Below are 17,071 nucleotides of genomic sequence, written 5' to 3'. Positions count from 1 at the left end.
TGCTTGTTGCTAATAGTGCTCTTATTGTTATTATGTTGATGATAATAAAACAAGACGCCGAGTATCAAGGAGATGAGGACTGTTATGGTCAGTGTCACTTCTTGCTGTGCTGGTTGTCTCGTGTCACAGGTGGGCAGGAGCTTGACAGCAGCAGTGAGCACAGAGAGCCCTGGCCAGCCAGGCATCCGAAACTAAAAGAGGAACAGAGAGGAGGTTAGAAGTGAGCAGTGAGGACAATAAAAACACAATTAAGATTTAAAAATGTGATAATGAGACTGATCCCCACGTGAAAGGATGACTAAGCTTATTAAAATCCGTCTGTGCTGGATGGCTGGTGCTGCTGGTGGCTCCTCACTCCTCCAGGAGCTCTGCCCTAATACCTGTCCATGCCATCTCCCCGTGCATCCCAGAGCTACCCATCCTCTCCCACCCCTTTCAGTCCCCATCTGGCATTTGTCCCACTCTTCTTACTTCAGTCCCAGGTCGCCTTCCAACATTTCTTACAGTCCCTGCTCTGCTGGTGAGTGGATTTCTTCTCTCTTTGAGTTCTGAGTTGAGCAGCTGACCTCACTGTGGTACCTCTCCTTGTTCCTCCTCCCGTACCCATCTGGTCCCTGTGTCTCTGACTGTAGCTGTGCTGTTCCTGGGACAGCTTCATGTAACCAACGCTTTTATACCCCTGAAGAAGCTCCCTCTTATGTTTTCATTTCTTTCCTTGCAGTTCACGTGCTGGGTGTGGTGACCATCTTGCAGGACCCCGATGCTGTGCCCAGTGTGCCTCCAGCCCCGACAGACAACAGCTAGGAGACGTTCATGACTTCAGCAGGAGCCAGCAGTGACGCCTGGGCACAAAGGTAAGGGGCGACCTTTCCAATTGCATCTCCAGAGGGAGAAAAATAGGCTGGTGTGAGACATTTGGGCATGGGAGAGAGCGGTGGGGGTTGTGCAGATGGGGCACGTCCCTCTGGGAAGGGTTCAAGTGCCTGGAAATCCTCCCCAGGAACCAAGCAAGAAGGGGACCCTCACAGCATTTGTTTCCCAAAGGAGCTGGTGCAGACACGGGCAGCAATCCAGGGCTGTGCTGCTCACATTGCTTCTCACAGCCCTAATGAACCCAAACGGTTGAACTGTGGCTGCTGCGCTCCTGAAAGAGAGGTGGCAGTGGAAGTTATCATGGCTATATATATAAATGTATATTTATATAAATATAACACTATTTTTTAAGCTTAAATTCACATTCTCCTGTTAAGATGTGAGGAATATGGCATTTTTTTCCCCCAGATGAGAAGTGCAATGTGTACCTCCACCCCAACTTGTACAAAATTGTGTTTTACAAAGCAGAAAAAGAACATCAGGTTCACGTTGGTGCTGTAATTTAGTTTTCTAAGCCCAGAGTTTGCCATGTGTTTCCTGTTGAAATGACTGTCTGTGCTGGGCACTGAGAAATTTTCTCCCTCTTTCTCATCTCTACCTTGACATTATGAAAAGGGTTTTCATCAATCCGTCGAAAGAAAGAGATAACTTTTGTATAAAAGTGCACAGTCGACAGGGTTGAGTTTTTGGATAGTGTATAATTTTTTTTTGCACTGTTATTATTTAAAATATGCTTTTTAAGAGGACAAAAGGGAATAGTTTAATGGAAACAAATTTCTACAGAAAAATGTGCAGCTAGATAAAAAAAGATTATTTCTGTTATTGCTTGGTAGACAGGTGAATTTGGAATTTGAGTACAAAAGGTGTTAAAAAGTGTGCTTAAACTTCTCTTCAGTGTGCTGTTGAGATTGAAAAGAATAATTTCAGGAGAAAAACTTTTCTCTGAGCCTCCATTTCCAGCATTGTCAAGTCTATAGCAGCTGCCGTTTTCCACAGCTATTATCGTGTTTTCACCTTTTCTTCTTCTACCTTATTTGTCCTTTTTTGAAGAAAAGGTAGTGCCAGCAAAAGGTGTGCAGGTCCGCGGGCTCGAGCCAGCGTGGAGGGGAGGAAGGGCTGTGCTGGAGGTGCATGGGCGCCTCTGAGGGCCAGATGGGCTGGCGAGGATGCAGTTACTGCTGGGAGGGCAGGACAGATGAACAGGCTGGCCTGGAGACAGTCATTTGAAAGCACCTGCAAGTCTACAGCTCCTAAGACCCACTTTCAGCAATGACTTTTAGCCAATTAGGAGCCTAAGCATCACCAAAGATAAGCAGAGCTTAGGTGCCCAGGTCCTTCCGGGCAGCCACAAAAATCCCAGCGATGCAGACAGACAGACAGCAGCGTGCGTCCTGCTGGAGCCAGACCCAGAGCCAGGCAATGAATTACAAATATGAGTGCCAAAACAGCAGGCTTGGGACACAAAGGATAAAAGACAGTTGTGTTATTTGAGCTGATAAGCCCCGTTTGCATCAAAGGCTCCTGCAGGGTTTTCACAATTGAGTGTTATACCATCCAGCGCTGAGCTACCAAAGATGTAAAATGGGACTCGCAGAGAAAGCTTTGTGCCTGCCACAGCGCAGCAGAATAAGAGTTTGTTTTGAAAACTGTTGGGCTGAATAATTAGGGATTGGTCTCCGTGGACACGGTGAGATATTGCTCCTGCAGAGCAGTGATTGCAGCTACTGGTCTCAGCTCCCTGCCTTCTTCCTCCTTTTTCTCCCAGTCTCTGCAAGGCCTTGGTCAAATGCTGCCAAGCCAGCACGAGCAATGTTCCCCCCTTTCTTGGCAGTTATTGTCCCTTGTCTTCCTTTCTCAGAAGACTTTTCACAAGCAATAGGCTATTTTCAAGGGCTGCAAGCATTTGTCTCAATGTACAAGATCTGGAGAGGTAATTTACTTTACTAGCCCAAATGAAAGGAGTTTATGCAGGTAGCCTGTGCAGTATTGTCCAGGGGGTCATAGGGATAGAGACAAGAGTCCTCTGAGGCTGCCACTGAGTTTCCTGCAGAAGCAGACAAGTAGGTGCTGCTGTTTTGTTTGGCTCTGTTCTGCTGCACATCAGTAGGCTCCCTTTCAAACAGCCAATGCTGAGATCCTCAGCACTAGAACATCACCGGTCTCACCACAGAGGCTGAAGAGCAGCAGGACCTGTAGGAAAGCAGAGTACCTTCGGTGAGAAGAAGCAGGCAAGCTCAGAGGTGGCTGTCCTCATGGCTCTGGGCTGCTCATTTGGGGAGCAGGTGCCCAGGAGGGGTCCGGAGACGGGGCCAGCCCGTGCCTGACACGGGCAGCTGGTGGCACCCGATGGCACGGACCCTTCTCCAAGCAGCTTCACGCAACGAGCAGATGACTGAAAACCATCTCCTGGGCAATCCACTTCATTCATCAATTAAATTGTTTGCTGTGAACAGTTTGGCCCCATCCAGCTCCAGGATTTCAGCCTTGTAATTTTGCTGGCAGGGGACGCCGGCGCCATGTCCACGAAATCTGCCTGCCAACTGCTTCCCCTGCTAAGCGTTTTCTAGGCTAACGATCCCGAAAATCTTGCCAGCAGCCCCAGCTCTGTCCCTTTCAGGGCAAGCCGCTCATTTAAACGTGAGCACCTCTAAATGACTCCATCTGCTAAGTGACGTTAGGAAAGAAAAGATTATAGCAGGAGTTATTGCCGCGTCCTCGGGTCGTAACCCTGCTATAAAATGGGCTGGAGGAACAAGGGGACCGTGAGGAGCCGGCAGAGGCTCAGAACCACCTGGGTGACTGTCAGCTTGATTTATTTTCTTGCTCATTAGATAAATTAGAAAACTGGCAAAAGAAAACGTTGTCCTCTCCCAGCTGCTTGGGAACCTGCCACGTGGCGCACGGCGCCAGGCGCGGGGACATGCGGCTCCTTCCCAGCTCCCCGTCCCCGCTCACCGTGCCCCAGGGGTGCTGGGCCAGCAGGGCAGGGACATGGCCAGGGCCTGGGGCTGACGGTGCCACAGCTCTCCTTGGGGGTCCTCTCATCCTAACCCAGCTCAGTGATCCCCTGGCAGACCACAGGCAATCGCTAGGGCTTTGCTTTTCCATAACAGTGCTGATTTTTGATTTTTTTTTTTATTGGCGGAAACAGTGGTGACAATATTGCTTTTGCGTAACAGCTTTGACTTCTGAACCGTTTGTTACCCTCACCAGTCAGGCACACTAAAGCAAAATACCCCAGGTTGGGGAAGCGTCTCCAGACAGGACCTGCTGCCCTTCAGAGATGCCATCAATGTTTTGGTCCTTGGTATTTGGGCGAGTTGTGATCCATCTGCCTCCAGCAGCCGCTCCTCTTGCTTATCAACTGGACCAAATTTTGTGCACCAGAAGGATGGAGCTTAACAGTCAGACCTGCTTAAAATCCACAGGTAAAATTCAGTAGCCGGGAGGTCAGACTGCAGTCACGGTGCCACCTAACCTAAAAACTCGATGAAATCTTCAGCCTGCATAACCACACTTTAAATTCGGATCATTTATGCCATCCACGCCACAGGCAAAGTATGCTTAGCTGCTTCCGATGCACTTCTGTAGTACGAAATGAGGCCGCTGATGTACACTCGGTATTTACACAGAGGAAGAGCTTCCAGCCAGGATGAGCCATTGCAGACTGCAACACATTTCTCAGCCAACGTGGAGGAATCCCTGCTGCCAACAGAGGCTGAAGCCGGGGGAGAAACAGGGCAGGGGCCTCGGGGACGGAGGGACAGGGGCATGGCACTGGGGTCCCCTGCTTCCCACCCTGCTTCTCCTGCCCATGGGACTTCTGTATGGGGCACTTGTCACCTTGTGACGAGGCAAGCATCGGGATATGTGTGTCCCATGAGATGTGCAAGTGCTGTGAGGGGGCGTGGGGTGGAGGAGATGGGGCTAATTCCTTCCTGAGACTCGCAAGGAATCGGCTTACGGCCCGAAGCTCCGATTACTCTTATCTGAGCCTCTGTGAGGGTAACCACACATACATCCTAAAATTACCCGGATTTTTTGCAAAATCCGGGGGCTGGCCTGGACTCACCTGACCCTGAGGAGCAGGGGGAAGAGGTCTGAAGCCCCACATGTGCCAGATGGGCAACATCTCACTGTGCTGCCCAGCCCCACCTGCCCACCCCGAGGGAGCCTTGTGCAGGGCAGCACCATCAGCCCCTTCCCAGCACCAGGCAGACTCTCCTGCTGGGATACTGGCAGCTAATGTGCCTCTAGAACCATCAGAGAGGGATAAACACTGCCAAATACAACACCGAGGGAAATGTTGGACTGGTGGGATTAAACCGTGACTCCCACCTGCCGCCCTCCCCATCTCCCACCCCACCTGGAAATCAAAGCGGGGAAGTAAAAGCCCTTCTCCCCCCTCCTGCCGTGCCTCTCAGCCACTGACATTAACACTGGAAAGCCTGACATTAGCTCTGAATGGATTTTAATAACCCCCTTGTGAGCCTGAATTACCCACACAGCGTGAAGTCCTGCATGCTCTTGGAGGCTCGGCCAGGAGCAGTGCACGGGGGGCCGGATCCGTGCTCCAGGCTGGGGACACGGTGCTGGAGCCACCTGAGGGGCTGAATTTACTTCTGTCAGTGCTGCTTGGAGAACCGCTGCTTGGGCACCCACTGCCTGCAATTTTCTGGCCACCAGCAGGTCTGCAAGGGGACTGGGGCTGCTGGGCCAGCCCGTGGTGGCATCTCCATCGCCACCTCCATGGGATGCTTTCCCCTGGGGGACAGGCCGTGGGCTGTCGTGGAGAGATGGGATGCCACGCGTGAGGGCAGCCCCAGCCCCTTCCAGCACGTGGCATAAAACTTGTGCCTTGGGTGCGCTGTGGGTGGGGTGCAAAACGAGATCATGCCTGGCCCGGCTGAGACTCCGGACAAGCGCATGAAAATCTGGCAAGAAGATTAAAAGGTGTCCCCAGGCAGAAGAGGGTATTTATTGCTTTATTTGTGGCTGAGATGCATGTGGCGTGGGAGTCACAGGGCCGGTGACCTCCCCAGAGCACCTGCACGTGGGCAGCGCTGTGTCCCCACGGGGGCTGATCCTGGGGACACGACAGTGGCCAGAAAAGCTTCTTCTGAGCTGCAGGACACCGCTGATTTCCCCTCCCCACGGGCTGTGGGGCAGACATTGCCCAGCACCATCGCTACCAGCCCTGCAGCTGCTCTGCAAAGGCCACAGCCACGTTTTCCTCGTCTTTAACGAGAGAGAAAACGGAGAAAGATTTCCAGATGCTTCTCACTTCTAGAAAATGAAGGGCTTGGAAATGTGCTCTGAAGTCACTTTTCCTCTCAAAAGTCCCCGAAATCTGACCAAGAGGTACAGCCCCCTTGGTCAGTCACAAAATCTCAGTGTATTTTGGGTGAAGAATTATGTTTTCTGGCTGCTATCAAAATCCACACGTATTTTCATCATGGGAACAAGAATATCCACACGGATATGGGCATCATATCACAGGCAGCTTTTCCAAGTCAGGCTCAATTGGAGATGAGACATCATCAGACACTTTAAAGTATTTAGGACCAAAACCAACCCCTTTAAAAAGTCTGTGGTAATGACTGAATTATATTTAAGAGGCTCATTCCTACTAAGTAAATGCAAATAGTTTACATGGAAAACATTTCCCATTAAGCTCGTTTATACATAAAATGCTAACAGATTGAGATTATGACTCTAATGATTATTTTTATTGCGGGTTTGCATTTAAATGGCATAAATTTCCCCCTACTGTTCTCTCTTTGGGTTAAATCAATGAAACCTATTAAGAAGGTTAGTCTTCCTCCAAGATTCCTCCCTCTCTTCTTTCTGTCTCATCTCCACTGGTGCCCTTTCCATCCACCCACCAGCAGAGATTTTGCAGAGCTGCCTCCACGACGTCGGTGCCGAGGATTTGAAAATCCCCTCTGGCGGAGCAGAGTGAGGCTGCTCCTTGCCGAGACGGGGAATTACAGAGCAGTTCGAGTGCTGCTGGGCTGGTCCTTCACCCAGTGTGGGCCACACCGTGTGGAGATTTTGGAGATGGCTTTTCTCTCCTCCTGGCATCTCCCCTTCCATTTTACCAGAGATGCTGTGCCTCCACCTCCTTGGCGAGCGATGCTCCTGTCGTGGCTCACCAAGCGGCTGTGGCATTTCTCTTTGGAGAGTTCTCCTGGTACACACGCAGCGAAAGCCGATAAGATTCTGACCTTTAAATTGGGCTTCTTCCTGCTCGTGGAAGGAGGAGGAGGAGGGTTGGGTGCCCAAATCTTACTTATTTTAATGACGAATCCCTCGTGTGGAGGCTTTGAAATGCTCGGCCTTCATGCAGCTCTCCTCCCTGGGCTGGAACTTGGCCATGCCATGCAGGGGGTGTCTCTGTTTCCCCTCTAGTGCCAGGACCTTTAGCTGTGCACCCTCGGCCCACAGTTACCTGTGAGCAGCTCCATGCCAGGGGCAGAAGCACCCAGCCTGGCCCAGAAAAACTCTACAACCTCTGTACCCAGGTACCAGCATGCATGGGTTTATGAGCTTAGGGCCGCACTAGCACTGGGATCTCCATGCTCCTTAATCAGCATTGCTGACCTTTCTTTCCTCCATTACCCTCAGCATCACTTTTTTTTTTTCCTCGCTTAATTTGCATAGGTTTCATGTTATCCATGTTTTTGCTTTGTCCCTGTTATCCCATTACCCTGGATAATCAAAGTTGCCTGTAATAGAAACAGCAGAAACAATTTGCTTACCGTCCTATTACAAGATATTCCCTCTACTACGTCTGAGAATACCTGCAGTTCTCTGGTAATGCTAATTAACTGTGCATATATATAGAAAGTAAGGCAAACGGCGCTGGGATCCTTTGGGAAGGTGGGGATTAAGGTAGATAAGATATTATTCTCCTCTTTCTCTGTGCTTCAGTGTCCCTACCCTCAATGGAAATTGCTTTGCACTTATAGAATAAAATGTAATATGGGGGGAAGAAGGGGGAGAGCTGCTGACTCTGCAGAGAGGTGAAGTTGGAAGGAGCTGATTTTCCTGCTTGCAAACCTACTATGAAGTAGCGAATGTAGTAGAATGATGTCTTGCTCCTTGTCCCTATTCCCAGAGTGGGGTGGGATGGGGCAGTCCTCACCCCATGCTGCTTCCCAGGCAGCAGAGCCCAGCGGTGCTGGGCAGGGCTGTACCCAGACACTGGTTCCTTGCAGTTAATCCCCCTGGGCTGGGGCTGAACAGGTAGAAAAGCTCCAGTTCAGCCTCAAGGACTGGTGGAAACGGTGGCTGTAAGAGTGAATGCCCTCTGAAGTGCTGGGTGCCTGCTGTTGGAAGTGGCAGTTGTGTCCGTCAGGATGCTCCTGCATCCTTCTCCCATCGGGGGCAGCGGGTGCAGTGGCAGTTTCAGAGCAGGTAAAAGTCCTGGGGAAACAAGGAGGATGGCAGTGAGAAGGAAGATAATCAGGAGGGGTTGATGTGGTGGCAGGGCAGGTTGCTGGTACTGTCCCAGCGACCCCTCTTCATTTTGAACGGCATAACGTGGTGCGCTCAGGCTTGATGCAGCCCATACGTGAGGATACATGGGGCGATTTCCCCTCATTTGGATGCAGCATTCTCTGCAAGTCTCGCATGAGGATCTTGAGTGCCAGCCAAATGAAGAGTGACTTACGCAGCTGGGCATGCATGGCGAATTGTCAGAGCTCTTCGTGCAGGAGAAATCCCACTCAAGTCCACCCACCGGCTCCTCGCCGAGCTCCCCAGCTCCTCGGCAAGCAGCAAACTCAGACACCCGAAATGCAGCCCCACAAAACAGGGGCCATGGACACATGCAGACATATGGCATCTGTGGGTCTGGACCCCATATCCCTGCCACCCTCTGGGGTGAGAGCTGCAGGAGCGGGGTTGGAGCAGCCCCGGCTCTCCCTCCACCCCCAGATCCGAAATGGAGAGGAAGCTGTTATCTGGTAATCACTGCATCGTTGATGAAATCCTCGTGTTGGGGGTTTTACCACGTCTCTCATCCCCCAGGTCTGTCAAGGAGCGTTATGCAGCCATGACTCAGAGAGAGGCGTCGCTGGAGGGAGTCTGTAGATGCAGCCAGCAGCTGTCATGTGGGGTATAAATAGTGTATATGCACCATATAGGCATGACCTAGGAGCTCAGGACCTTCCCTTCCCATGTGATAGCAACTCCTTTAAATGGTCCCTGCATCACATTATGGGGCTGGCCACGCAGGAGGGCCAGATTACACAGTTGTCCCCCCATTTATCCGAGTTACATGGGTTAGGGCAGTAAAAGGGCCGGGGATCTAAGGGCTGGGGTGCTGCAGGCCCCTCCTTGCCAGGAGTGGAGCAGGGGGCACCTGTCAGCCCTGAAATCAAGCTCCTGGTCTTATTAACAGCCACCTGAGACATTCTGGTTCTGATCAGGCAGTGTAAGCTTTAAATGCAAGAGTGGGTTTAAAAATATAACAAGAGCTTGCCTTGCAGGAAGGGATGCTTGGCGTAGGAAAAGGGAAAGTGTTTTGCTATGGGCAGTGGGGAATTTCTTGTTGGTTTTACATAGCTGAGGCAAAGGTAAACTTCCTATTAACTTCTCTGAGAGAGTTTGTAATGATTTGACCCTCTAAATTAAAGATCTGGAGCTAAACAGCTGTGCTACCGACTCCAGCACAGCCTCCGCCAGTGCAGTTCATGCAACGTGCCAAAAGAGCCAGCAGCTTTCAACAGTGACTGCACTCAGTGCTGTTCTGTCTCTTCTACTCCTGACACCATTTCAGGGGAAAAAAAAAAAAAAAAAGTCAAAGATTGAATTCACAAGCTTTGTTTCTCTGCAGTTCAAAGGAAAAACATCCTGCCTTTTAATTGGCACCGAGTTCTCCGACAAGTACCAGTGCTGTCCTAAAAGCTGACACCCAGACAGGCAGGCAGAGCCCAGCAGACCAGGAGGGAAGGCTGTTTGAAGTGCTCGGGTGCCTGCCACCCATCTGCAGGTGTTCGGAGGTATCCTTGGCAGCTAGTGCTGTTCCAGGGGCAGAGTGGGGCTTCATTTCTGATCATTAATGCAACAGTCTCTTCCCAGCACCACGCTTCCTTCCACTGATCTTCTCTGTGCACGGTCCAGGCAGAGCCACATATTGAGTGGTTTGCATTGGAGGTCACAGCACAGAGATAATGAAGTTGTTTTCTTACCCTTCGTATTTTCTGGTGTGGCTCAGCCTGCTCTCATGCCTCTGCTCCTGTCCGGAGCCCGCAGGAGGTGGTGGGAGGCAGATGCTCTGCAAGCTGCCCACAGCATGGGCTGCATGCCCCTGAGAGAAGCAGTGACATCTCAGACTGTGCTCACCCCCGGTTTAACCCCAACATCTTGGCCAAATGGAAGTCATCCCTCCCGTGAGCCTTGCTGACAGCCGAGGGGGGCTTTGCTGGGGGAGCGCTGGGGGGTCAGGTCCTGCCTGATGTGGTGAACCAAGGGGCGGCTCTGTGTCTACAAGAGTCGCTCAGTGGGGCTGGCACATCCAGGGATTATCCTGCTGGGGGTACAGGGGGCCCACCTGCTCCTCTCTGCGGGTTCAGCATCACTCCCATCATTACTCTGACCTCGCCTCTCCTTCCAGGGCTTGCTGCCCCAGGCTTCCTGGGACCTCCGTATTGCCTCGGCATCTGTGACTTGACCCCAGGAAAGCGCTTCTGCTTGTGCTCATTTACTGCACGCTCATTTTGCTCCGTGGAAATACCCGCTTTTCCCCAGGAGCCCTCATCATTGCCGCCAGCACAGTCTCAACAAGTCCCGTGCAAGACAAAAACCCCAGCAGAGCATTGTCAGCCTGCCTGTCCCACGCCAAGCCGTAGCCAGCAGTCCCCAAATCCCAGTGGGGTGAATATAGTTATTGCTAGGAAGCTTTTTATTTACCATGACCTTTCTGACATTACAGTAAATGCATTTCAGAGCACGAGAAGTGTAAAAATAAACTGCAAGGAAATCAAGACAGCTAATTAGCCAAAGGTTACTGCTGGGCTCAGTGGCTGTCAGCCCTTTTGAAGTTCTCCTTCGCGCAGGAAGACGTGTGTGCGGTGCTGCTGTTCCTTTGAATAAATGTCTTGGTTTCCAGAGTGGTTTCATAGCTCGATGTGACTAAGCACATGCGAGGCCTGTCACAGCAAGGCTGGGCAGGATGCTCACGTCCTTTAACCTCGCGTTTCCCAGCGCCGAAGAGCAGCTGGGCTCATCGGGTGCCTGATCTCCCTGGCCCTCGGCTTTCCTTGCAGCCAGGGCTGCAGGTAAGCAGCATCAGAAAATGAGGCAGTGCTCTCCAGGTGGACTGGGACAGGGTCCTGTGTCCTGAGGGGCGTTTTGCTCATCTTCGGGCGCCCAGGCTGCAGGGAGAGGTGACAGCAGGATGCCCAGGAGTGGAGCTGTGCCCCTCCACCCCAGCCTCCTGCCTCCCCCTCTGCCCCCCCTGCATGTTTCTCCTCTTGCCTCTCTCCTCCTGCCTGCTCCTCTCCCTCCTTGTTAACTAGCTGCTCATCTCCTTGCAGAGTTTGCGCCACGAGTCAGGGCTTTGTGTGCATGTGTGTGTGTGATTCAATTAAACAAAACACAATAAAATCAGGGAAAACAGGGAGAGACGCAGACAGACAGCAATTCCCTGCTCTCTGAGCACTAAGCCTGTCTGCCTGCGAACTCAGCCCCAGCACAGCTCGCTCGTGTCGCTGCGTGGGTTTGCTCGGAGCAGCCCCGGGGATCTCCTGTTTGGGGTTCCCATCCCTCAGCACCTCCTCCTGCCCCACCACCAGGCCCTGGGGCTGCTCTGCTGGCTGAGGGAGAGCCTCGGAGGAGCTGCCTGCTCACAGCCAATAAACCCCGAAATGCTGAGGCGTCTCCTAATGCTCAGCCTCCTCCATGCCTCCTTTCCCCTCTTGGCAGCTAAAAGAAACCCCCTGAAAAACCGCAGCGGTGCTGCAGCGTGGGTCTTTTGCTCAGCTCCCCAGCGGTTTTCCTCCTGCTGCCTTCCTTCATCTATTTCTTCCCCCTTTCCCCTCTAATCCGCTCATACTGTGAACACATGCTCGTCTAGCATCCCTTGCTGCCAGCCCTCTCCCCAGCAGCTTTCTCGCCTCTCCCCATGCGTGAACGTGTGCGTGGCCGTGAGGGCTGCTCCTGCTCGCTCCTCCCTGGCTGGCTCTGTGGTGCTGCACATTTCTTCTGTGAATCTGGCCTCTTCCCCTCGGCTGGCAATCCAGCAGCTAAAGTGGGTCAGTGCGAGGGGAAGGCAGGGCCCAGTGGGAATGCAGGCACCAGAGGACGTGGGTGCCAGCTTATGGGGCAGGAGGGAGAGGAGAAGGGGAGGGCGATGTTCTTAAAAAGTGGGGATTTTCCAGGATTTTGAAAATGTGTGCAAAATGTGATTAATGAAATCCCAGTGCTCAATACCCTCTCCTTAGCAAGCCATGCAGCGAGCAGAGGTACCCCCTTCCCAGCAGCAGCCCCTGCCATACAGAGCCCTCCGTGGGGACATGAGGGGTTGTGTTGGGCCATCTCGGCACGGCTTCATGTCCCCATGAAATGCTGGTGGGATCTTGTCCTGCCTGGGTCTTACAATCCATGAAGCAATTGCCTCTTGCACACGTGGTGGGCTCCAGGAGTGTTGTGGAGAGCTGCTGCTCCATGCATCAAGCCTCTGTGTCCTCAAGCCCTTCCGTGTAACCTCAGAGCCATGTCTTTCACATCTGGGGGGCTCCTTCTTGTACCCGGGGCCTGTCCTTTCCTCTGGTTGACGTGGTGCTTATTGGGAGAGGTGCTGCTCCCCTTCCTTGGAGTCACAGCTTAGCGGGGACCTTCTTGATAATAAAGGTCAAAAAATGGGGCCTGGTGCACAAGGCCAGGCCTGGAGGCAGGAAGGCCGGCAGCTCCCTGTGGAGCAGAGCACCGAGGGGCCATCCACCATCCTCCAGAGCCTGACCAAGGCCTGCACATGGCCTCTGTGGTCCCCACACTTGTCCCCTCAGACCACGTGTGTCCACAGCACGGGAATACATTTTAGCTGACACCAGTTCTGCAGAATTTCCCGTGCATGCAGCCAATGCACCTGGAGCCGTTCCCAGATGTCTCTCCTTATTAATGCCCCCTTAGCAATTTTCTGAGGACCAGCCTCCATCTCCAGCATTAAAAACAGTCCCTTCCTCTTTGATTTATGGATATTAATCCATGCCAGCAGGCAAGAGGCATGACATGTCTACATAATATATTCATTATTAAATTGTTTTTGTTCCTTTCCTTTCTCCTCCACCTCCAAGGCTGCACCTTTCTTATCTCTCCATAACATTTGCAAGTGCGTGCTGCACTCAGAAAGACGTCTTCCAACACAGAGCAGCCAGCAACCTTCGCTAGGTCAAACTTAGAGGTCCATGCTTCCTCCCCAAAGGCCACGTTCAGACTCTGGCACAGAGCAGACCCTCTCGGCCCTGTCTTCCCTCACGTCCCCTCCGCAGTGCCGTGCTTGGGATTAAGTGTTGGTGTGGCCAGGACAGTGGGACACCCGCAGTCCCGCATCGCTTGTTCTGATCATAACACGAGGCAGGCCAACTGCGTGAGCCTGCTGGCAGCCGGGCCTGACACAGCGCCCAGGCGGGGATCCAGCGAGTGAGAGTTGCTTCTGCAGGCATTCAGATGCTGGCTCTGGATCAGTAATGGCTAATGCTGCCCAGCCCTCTGACTCAGGGACCAAAACCTGGGGAAAACAGCGTGAGCTCCACTGCTCCAGTATCCCATCTGCTCAAGCCATGTGCCTGGCCCTGTTGCTTGGAGCAGACTGGATTTCAGCACTGGGTTCCCAGTGAGGTCCCCATGTGATGGGCTGGGAGGAGAGGAAGCAAAGATCTCAGGACCTTGGCATGGGGCTGCTTTCATTTCCCTTTCACGTGTCTGTGCTGTACGAGTTCTCAGCCTGCTCAGCACCCTCTGGACTCCTCATGATGTTCCTGCAAGGAGTAAATCCCCGACCACAGCTCTGAGTGGGACCTGCTTTGGAGCAGCCCCCTGCACTGGGATAACCCATTGCTCTCTCCCAGCCTTGACGCCTCGTAGTGATGCTCTTCATCCTGCTGAGGGGCACCATGCTCCACCGGGCAGTTTCTGCAGACCCGTCTCCCTGCTCCAGCCACTTGTTCTGGACAGGGAGTGGAGGATCCACTTTGGAGGACATTCTGGTGATCCAGTCCCTCTACTCCCAAGATTCCCAGCCTCTCATCACACTCACTGCCCATCTCTGGACCTTGCCAGCGGCGGTGTGGCAGCTCTGATGGGAAGGAGAGTCAGGGTTATCTCAGCCGACCCCCCCTCAATAACCCAAATCCAAGAAATCCCTGCAGCTTGGGTGCCTGTCCACCGGGCTGCTGAGGACCACATCTCTCAGCACAGCACCTTTACAGTGGCAGGTGCTCACTGTGAGCAGAGGAGCTCTGTACACACCAGCTCCTCTCTGGAAATCGTGCTTTTCCCTTTTGACAACTAGAAAGCCAAGCTATCCCGACTGGCTGTGCCCATCACAACACAACCTGTCCCATCCCTGCTCCCCAGCTCCACCAGGGCACAGCATTGGTTTCTCCACCCCTCCCCTCTCCCTGCTGCACTACAGCGGTTAGAGGAGAAGAGTGCAGCTGGAAACTGATGGCAGAGCTGATGTGAAGCAGCAGGACATTAGCAACTTTGGGAGCTCGAGAGCAGTTTGAAAAATATTTTTGTTTCTGTTGGTGAAAATGAATCTGTCCCAGTGGCAATAAGGCTGCTTTTGTTCAGCGGGCTCTTAGCAGTGATTATTGTTGTTTTTCAATTTAAAAACCAGACGGTCTATTTATAAAGTATAGCATGTGGATTGAGATTTTTTGTTTGTTTGTTTTCTTTAACCAAGTCTTTAAGACGTGCTCTCGGTTCCACTGCTGATAACCCAGGGAAGCAGTCAGGGATCTGCAGACCCCTCAGTGAAATGAGAAGCAAAGCTCAGTTAAATAAGTAAGGCTGCAGCAATGTTTTGGAGCATCTGTGGAAGATCCCAGGTGGGAAAGGTGTGGGGCTGTAGCTGGGGAGTGCTCTTGGTGGTGTTGGAAGGGCCCTGGACACAGATGCAGAGTCCCTGGGGGCACCTATGGCCGCACTGCTGCCTGCCTTGTTCTCCCTTGTCCAAAGCGGAGGCTGATCAGAGCTGCCCGCAGCACCATCTGCAGCACTCTGCATGGAGACCAGGAGGAAAGCCAGATTCCGTCTTCGGCCTGGCGCTGCTCCCACGTAGGCAGAGACCTCTGAAAGGTAGCCGGTGCCCACGGTGCTAAGGTGATGGCGAGAAGGAAAGCTGTCCCTGGGGGGCATGAGGGGATCCGGCAGAGCATTGCTGTGGGTTCTGGATGGGGCTGACAAGCTCTTGCAGGCATAACATGAACATCTCTGCACGCTTTGGGCATTGGCCCAGCATTGGCCTGGCAGGGCCTCTGCAGCAGCATGTATCACGCTGGCACGCCAGCCCAGGGTGCCAGTCAGCTAGCAGGGCTTGCTTTCTCCTCCCAGTGCAAGGTGTTCAGAGCATCCTGGCTATGGAAGCTTTATCATATAAACTTTGTAAGGTGCGGGTGCCAAACAGCTTGCTGCAGCAGTATTGGAGGCTCTGGTTTGGGTGCTCTCGAATGCTCCCATGTAGATTATATGCTGCTTTGGCACGTCAGAGCATCGCTTTCTGTGCACAGTCCACCATCACCACCAGGGCTGAACAGGAGAGAAAACAGAGTCCTGCTTGCACACGAATAACCCAATTGCCCAACCTTCAGCCCTCCTGTTGACCCAAGCTGCTTGTGACAGACTTGGTGCTATAGACACATCTTCTGCAGGCTGCCTAGAGTCCATGACCAGCCCGGCAGCCCCAGCCCTGCTGCCATGGCCATGCTAAGCTTTTGTTCCCCTTCCTACTTCTGCTTATCTCACAGTGCTTCTGTCTCCGTTTCCCCACATAGCCCCTTTTACTCCCACCGTTTAGTTATTTTCTTAATTAAATATAGATTATGGCACTGGGAATTGGGATTATTACTTATTCATAAGCTACTTAGATTTTAAAGTGTGTGCAGAGCAAGGCTTATCACACGTCTGTGTCTGCATCATTACCATGTCAAGGGCCAGGGTGAGCTCATACGGCTTTACCCATCCCCTGCTCCTCTCCTCTCCTCTTCCCAAGCTCTACCCAGCCGGAGGAGCTCACCCATCTCTCCCTTGCCACCCCTTTTCCAGTTGAGGCCCGCCAGCCTTTTCCCAAGGAAACTATTTTCACTCCCAAGCTGTTCTGGCCCCCCATTATGCCTCTGCTTTGCCCCCTCCCCGGGGTTGTTTGCCTCTCCCTCCCGGCGCTTTCTCCAGCTCTCCCGCAGTGCTCACAGCCGAAGCGCGGCTGTTTCGCCTGCCTCCCATGGAAGAACAGGGGCTTCTTAGGAGGCAGCTCTGCAGGAGGTGCTTTTCTGCACAGTTTTCTAGGAATTTTCTCCTGGTACCCAGGTTTTTGTTGCCGAAGCTGCAGCCGGCCTCGGGGGGCAGGAGGAGGAGGCAGGGAAAGGTGCTGTTGGCACGCTGGTGGGAGAATGCAGGGCTGGAAGGGGGAGCTGTGGGTGGGAGCTCCCCAAAAACCTCGTGGTTCTGCACTGTGCCCAAACAGAAGGGTCACGAGCTGTTTCCTATACCCCAGGAAAAGCACCTGCTTCCCAGGCTCCCTCCTCTGCAGTGGAGCAATTATAACAATAAAACCTCTAACCTGGTTGGTGCACACCAGGGTGGACTCCGGTCTCTGTCTTAGACCAGTTTTTACTGTCCCCAAATAGTGCCACTAACATCTGATGCTGCAGGGCTTCCCATGGCCCACTGGCGAGCTCCAAAGGGGGAAGGGGGCAGCTCATCACATCGGCCCCAAAAGAAAGAGGAAACCTTAAATCCCAGGCTCATCTCCCCTCCACCTTCCCACCACCCAGGGCTGTCCCTGGAGCTGCAGCAGGGTCCCAGCATCTTGCAGTGGGTAAAACCTCTATCCTCTGCTGTCCCCACGTCCCCTGTGTGGTTATTTCTGACTTTTTTAAGGTCTTCTGCAAAGTCCTGGCTTGATAGCCCTGAGGACTAAAGACCTTTTGTCAACAGAGCAGATGCGAGACAAGCTGCTGCAAGATTT

At 52.8% G+C, this 17,071-nt stretch overlaps 1 protein-coding gene across 8 annotated transcripts in view; it reads left to right on the top strand.

Annotated features, from left to right (window-relative positions):
• The window catches only part of ELFN1 (extracellular leucine rich repeat and fibronectin type III domain containing 1), a 98,838-nt gene that overhangs the window by 54,553 nt on the left and 27,214 nt on the right, over positions 1-17,071 (top strand). For all 8 annotated transcript variants that reach the window (XM_083800611.1, XM_083800606.1, XM_083800612.1 and 5 more), the window contains one exon: positions 722-854. The gene's annotated coding sequence lies outside the window, so the exon portion shown is untranslated. The remainder of the gene's footprint in view (positions 1-721; positions 855-17,071) is intronic.

The sequence above is a fragment of the Anser anser genome (assembly GCF_964211835.1).
Source record: "Anser anser genome assembly, chromosome: 15".
NCBI lineage: Eukaryota > Metazoa > Chordata > Aves > Anseriformes > Anatidae > Anser > Anser anser.
Note: the sequence above shows the minus strand (reverse complement) of the source record. Positions and strands in the feature narration are given on the sequence as shown.